Below are 6,958 nucleotides of genomic sequence, written 5' to 3'. Positions count from 1 at the left end.
AAAAAATAATTTTGCATAAAGTGCTCACAAACATTGGTATGAAAAATGGCTCTTTAAGAACTTCCCTCTTACCAAGGCCTCAACTCAAATAGGACAAGGCTTTAGCAGAATAATCATTTGTGTTTTCTAAATGAAGCCACTTTGTGCCAGTTAAGTTTTTCTTATTTCTTCTTCTTTTCCTGGGAACTAATGAAGGCCAAATACATTTTGTGGATTAAAAAGAAACTTTGCTACTGGCTTGACACCCAGCTCACCAAGTGTTGGCTTCTAGCTCACTTTGTCAGTCATTGATATCACTTAGAAAATGAGGAAATGATCAATTGGAATGCTGACAAATCTACTGTGACGCAATTCCAGTTTATCTCCCTTGATTATCTCCTTTTTCTTTTTTTATCTGTAAGATTGAAGATAATCTAAATCTATCTACTTATGGCTATCAGAGTTCACATTTTCACCTTTGCTTCCAATGTAATGCCATCCATCTATGGTTGTTTTATTTCCTTTCCTTTCTTTTCTTTCTTTCTTTCTTTCTTTCTTTCTTTCTTTCTTTCTTTCTTTCTTTCTTTCTTTCTTTCTTTTTTTTTCTTGGTTTCTTGGTCTCTAATTTGTAGAGCTAATTTTCTATTTCTCCAAGACTCCTACACCTAGCACTCTGTCATTTACTGCTGATGTGGAACCAAGTCAAAAATGCTTTCAAAATGAAGTATTTCATGAGAAATTGTGCAACATGTTACAGAAACATTTTTATATTTTATCAACGACTAATTATTTTTTATGGTTTCACATAAAGCCATAGATTTTTAAGGTGAACAGAGTAAGTATGCACTCTATTTTAAAGATGAACAGAGTAAACATAAGGTATAGAGGCTAGATTTTAAAATAAAAAGAATAATGATTTTATATTTTTATATTTGAGATGAATGAATAGTATAGCTAGAAAACATACTTTAAAGATTTTGGCATTTGTTCAACTTATAAAAAAATAATAGAAAGGCTTGACATTTAATCCATTTTTCTACACAGAGGAAAAACATCATATCACTTATTTTTTAATGCCACCATGTAAGAGGTTTCCATATGTTAATTGCTCATCCAAATTCAGAAACATAAGATTACACTCTTAAAAATGAGGTCTTACTAAATATTTCATCTAAACACAATTTAATACTATAAAAATTAAAATAATTTTGAATTGAACTGATTTATTGTTAAGTGTGACAAAATGTTTGATGTGGAAGGCAGGATCCAGACAAGACAATGAAGACTATCACTCAGGGCCTACACAATAATAGAATACTTAATCTATTTTTTACCCTTGAAACATTAATTGGAACCAAAGGCCCTAAAAAGTTAGTAAGATAAACAAAACTGTGAGACAGGGGCACCTGGTTGGCTCAGTGGTTGAGTCTCTGCCTTTGGCTCAAGGCATGACCCTGCAGTCCTGGGATCGAGTCCCACATCAGGCTCCCTGCATGGAGCCTGCTTCTCCCTCTGCCTGTATCCCTGCCTCTCTCTCTCTCTCTCTGTCTCTCATGAATAATTAAATAAAATTTTAATTCAGATTAAATAAATCAATTCAGATATAAGATTGATATGATGTCAAAAAACAAAACAAAAATAGTGTGATCTTCCATTTTAACTTGTGTCTGGTTTATTATGACCTAAAACAACGTCCTCCAAATTCTGTTCCACAGACCACCCAAGAGTGCTATACATGAGAAAAACCTACCACATTTAAGTAAGTTTGGGTAATGCTGCATGTTATATCTCTGTTTTAGATATGCAGATTAACATATTGACATAAACATATTTAACTGTGTTGGGAATGATATTCCCTGCACACATTTGAACACAGAAGGCTTTTGGTAGAGTTTCTCACAGCATTTTATAAGAGTATCTTCTGAAGAATGCACATTGGGAAATGTTGGCTGGACCTAAAGCTTCACCTTTTAGAATGTAATTTATCACTAATTTTAATTCCAATAAAATATTATTTTCCATCTCTTATGTGTGCTGTATAACAATTGCCCAAGAAATTGTGTTTGTTTGAACAGGTGAAAATAGAAATAGAAATGGCAGAGCATAAAGTCATAGTTTATTCTTCCCTAAAAATTATATAGACATTTTCTTTTCTTCTTGCCTTTCCATAGAAATTCTCCATACGCTTTTTAAAATAATTGTTTATAATGTCACATTGATCGTATATTACAGAAAGATAAAGCAGGAATGTTGAGCCTGTATAGGTGATTTACTGCTTAAATAAAAAAGACTTACAACAAAGCTAATCTGAAATTTAAGTAATGCATAATTATTATTATTCTACAGGGTTCAGCATAAATTATAAGCAGTTAAACTAAATCGCTGATATTAAAATTGTGGTTATATTACATAATCACATATTTGAAGCTTTTCTTATCTATCATCTATAAAATATTGTTAATATATTTTCCTATTATTAAAATTTAACTATTTGCATTTATACATTTTCTCACATTTGTGGTAAGAAAGTAAAAAATACCTAACTAGTGATCAGAGTTACTAAGCATTCATTTTTATTTGCCTGAGATCCGCCATACTCAATGAGTGCTACAGGTATACCCTACTCTACTCTGTTCCTCACGAAAACTCTAGAGCTATAATTCACTTTAGGCTACTTTTCTCTCATGACAGTCCCTAACATCTATTTAGATGTTAAATAGATCTATTTAAATGTTAGGGACATTTAGAAGGTCCACACGTGGATAGGATATAGACATGGACCACTACATGGCATGGACCAATTCATTTTCTTTAATGGGAGAGTGAGAAATAAGATATAAGAGTGTATGCAAATTGAGGACTAATGGAAACAGTGACATGATCTCCCAATCTCCCTTCTTTTCTGTCACAAAGTTATCCCCCATAGGAAGAGAACAAAGGTTGAAAACAGCTTTTTTGAAAGGAGATTTGAATCATGAAAGGAGACTGTGAACCAAGGAAGTCTCTAAAAGCACCAATAGTTTCATAAAATGATGCAATACAGAGAAGGAGTAGGAAGGAATAATCACGTAGTGCCAATCTATGAAATATTAATATTATCAGTTCAAATGAAAGTGAATGAAATAGGTTCCTTTCACTTATGTTATTACTTCTTAGCTAATTTTAAATCTAGCGAATCTCTTAGAAACATGATCTAAACATCTTATTTCTGCACCATTATTTGAATAAAGATTCCAAGTCTTTAATATCGCTGGCTTGAAGACAAAATTGTTTCGTAGAAGCGTTTTAAGCAGGAGGGCTGTACGTCTCTTTCATGAAAAACATGATGCAGCAGAAAAGATCAAAGATTTATAGAAAAGTTCTTTTTCCTCTTTTTGAAAGCTGGTGCCCATGGCTTTCACTAATTGAAAATTTTCTTTACAAAAACAGGCCTGTAGGCAGTCTATTTGCAGCCACCAGCATTAACTGCACATCACTGTAACTTCCTGCTTTTAGAAACTCACTAAGAGATCAGTGGAACTGGATACTGACAATTTGAGGTGGACTTCACCAATTTGTAATGACATGGGTGTGCAGAAAAACAAGTAATTACCTAGTCATTATCTTTCATAGTTTCGAGTGATACAACTGACACTATCATTATCCATGAATAAGGATAAGAAAAAAAATCCGGTGGTCATTAACATTGAAAACACTTATGGTTCATTTTTTACTGAATCATTTCAATGTAATAACTTTCACAAATTAACCGTATATATGTGAGTGTGTGCGTGCATGTGTGTGGGTGTACAAAATCGTTGCTATTGACATTCCAATGCTAAACCCTAGAAAGTGTCCTTGTTATTAGATTTAATGTTTAATAATATTATGTCCAAATATTTTATCAATTGTAGTCCTCATGAGCCTGCCTAAGACACCAACAATAGAATAAAAGGACTGTTCTGTTTTGCTTATGCTCGGGGAAAAGATTTTGTTTTGTTTTTACTTTTATTATCTGGATTAGAGTCTTAGAATTTGTGAATGCTCAAGGTAAAAGAGAGTTACGTTTGTTATTTCAGATGTAAAATACATACAGATTTTAAGCCTGGTATTATTGATGTATTTCAAAACCTTCGAATTAAAACCATATAATAACCATTTCTTTGCTGATATAAGCAAATTGATCTTTTGTTGGCTTTAAATCCAAATTGTCCCTTTTCATTATAGTCAGGTGAATGAAATCTGAATTTCAGATCAAAGACTGGAGTTTGGCCTCCAGAAGAAAATTTTGTATAAGGGAGGGTGTCTTTTCACTTTCTTCAGTGGGCTTAAGTGAATTATAAACTTTGGTAAAAAGTCACTTTTTATTAGGTTTACCTTTAATTGAATGAGAATGTGCTCTTTCCTCATCTTTTCCTCTTTTTCTTCAGATCATATTACAAAGCTTATTTTTTAAATAAAAGTAATTGTTTTATTTAAAATAGTAGTGAATGTCAGTAAATTCAACTCAAAAAAAGTAATATTAAAAAGAAAAACAAAATTTTCACCACTCAAAAATAGCCATAGAAATGTTTTGGTGCAGTTCCTCCCAATCTGTTGTCTAGGAAGACGGAGGCATCTCTATTCTCCCTGTGACAGCTGGAAAAATTCTTTATACCATATGGAAGCACATGAGTCACTCCCCCCTCAAAACCCCCGCTGGGGGCCATTCACACTTGAAGTAAACTCCAGTATTCTCTCCTCATCCCACAAGGCCCTGACTGATTTAACTGTCTACTCACCCTCTGACCCCAGGACTCCTATAGGGAGTTAGAGGGTATCTATTGCTAGTCCCACAGACTACCTCATCGGGTCTTTACACCCTGACTCTCAATTCCCTATTTTGGCGTCATCTAAAAGGACAAAATTTCTCTAGTTTATCTGGGACCATCTTTGTTTTAAATCTGAAAGCTACACATTCCAGGAATACTCTCAGCTCTTGGCAAACAGGATGTTCCTAGAACAAGGATATTAATTACACTCTTAACATGCTAGTCATTTTAGACACACTAGCTTCTGAATAATAATTTCTCTTAAGCCCATTGCTTTTAAGTTGTGTTTCATTGGACACTTTATTGATGTCGTATATTCCCCACTGATTTGGAATGCTGTTTTTACAAACAAAATCAAAATGAGAAATTCATGACTGGTTTTTGGCTATATATGTAGTCTTATCTATTAACCCATAGGTCTATATTAGATACAAGACCATACTTTTTAAGTTACTGTGCCTTTATGATATGTTGCAAAATGTAGGGATAGAAATGTCCTTATTATTTTTATTTTCAATATGCTATTTGTATTCATTTATTTTTAAGATGAATTTCCAAATAATTTTGTCAAGTTATAAAAGTACCATATTAGAATATATTTAAATCACATAGAATGTACAACTTAACTTGAAAAATGCCTATAGCTATAATATTGAAACTATCCACTCAGAAACATATCCATGCAATTTTTCAAACTATTCTTATTATTTTTAATAATGTGTTGAGGAATCTTTATAGGTTTAGAGCATTTTTTGCATTGAATTTGGTTTAAATTGATTTCCCATTGATCGTTTTGAAGTTGTTTTAATGGATAATTATGTTAAATGAGATATTTTATTTTCATTTTCAGAACATATATTTTTTCTTGTCTTATTTCTTTGACCAGAATTCCAGAATTTTGCCATTAAACAATGACTATATAGTCATCCCTATAATGTCTCTTTTTCTTAGCATAAGTACTTTAAAATAGACTAAATCATGTACTCAGATTAAGACTAAATCATGTACTCAGACTATGGGAGTCCCCACTCAATGATGATATTTTTTTAAACTATCTGTCTCAAAAGGTATTCCTTTTTTTTGTGTATAATATTTTTATGTAAAAACTGCTTTTCTGCGATCAAGGCACACATTTAATCAGCACATTAAGAAATCTTATGCAGGTGGCATTCTTGCTGCCTTCCTGAATGTCTCTGTCAATTTAGGCTAAAAACCCTCCTAATGGGTCTAGCTGTCCATATCCCAGCTCAGTCACCTTCAAATTCTGCTTATTCTTCCTATGATTGCCTCTACCTATTACAACAGAGAATAGTGTTTCCTTCTTTAGGAAAAGCCTCTCTTTTATTGGTACCCTTTTCCTCACAGCTCCAATGAGTATCTACCTGTACGCTTGGATCCTAGAATGTCTGCTTTTGAATTTCATTTGCCCTTCTTCTAAGAGAAACAACTTCCTCCCAATAAATCTCTTGAATTTCTAATCCCATCTTAGTGTCTGTTCCCTAAAGAACCCAAACTAAATACAAGTGGTGCTGAGAATGTTCTAAGTAAAGACACTATAGTGGGGTTCTCCAATGGGCTCACTCACCACTTGGCTGGCAAAGAAGACATGCTTCTGAGTGTGTGTAGTAAATGGTAATAGTCCAATTGCTGAAAACTTGACCTAAGGTGACCTGGTAAGCAACCTAGGAGAGAGAAAAGTTATCCTAGGTGTGGTAATTCAGGTACTTGAAAGTTATGAGGAAACAATGCCTAGAAAGATAACATAGTTGGCTTCTTTCTACTAAGTTCTCTTGATGGCTGGCATAGGGGTAATAAGAAACTGAGCACTGTCAATAGCAGTTAAAGACTAAGTAGAAGAGCAGACACAGAAGATCTAATATTTAGAGATGCAGGACCCTAATGGTATTTAAATACTAAGCCAAAGTAGATCTGCTCTGCTAAAGTTGAGTCCATGGTTGGGAAAGCCTGGGAACACACAAAAAAATGGAATAGGTACATCTAGTTGGCTACCCTAATGATGTTGACTTTTGAGATCTCCCAGGGAACTTAGAATTTGCAGAAATTGTCCATACTTCCCTACTACTAGTTAGCATTTACCACGCACTGGGAAAAGTCCTAAAGCCCCTCCACAGCAAGGCAAATGGTACTCCCCTGAGGAATTATTTCCACTTCTTCTTCTGGCTGCTGGA

The sequence above is a fragment of the Canis lupus genome, chromosome 19 (genome assembly GCF_011100685.1).
Source record: "Canis lupus familiaris isolate Mischka breed German Shepherd chromosome 19, alternate assembly UU_Cfam_GSD_1.0, whole genome shotgun sequence".
NCBI classification, from domain to species: Eukaryota; Metazoa; Chordata; class Mammalia; order Carnivora; family Canidae; genus Canis; species Canis lupus.
This window is presented reverse-complemented; position numbering follows the sequence as displayed.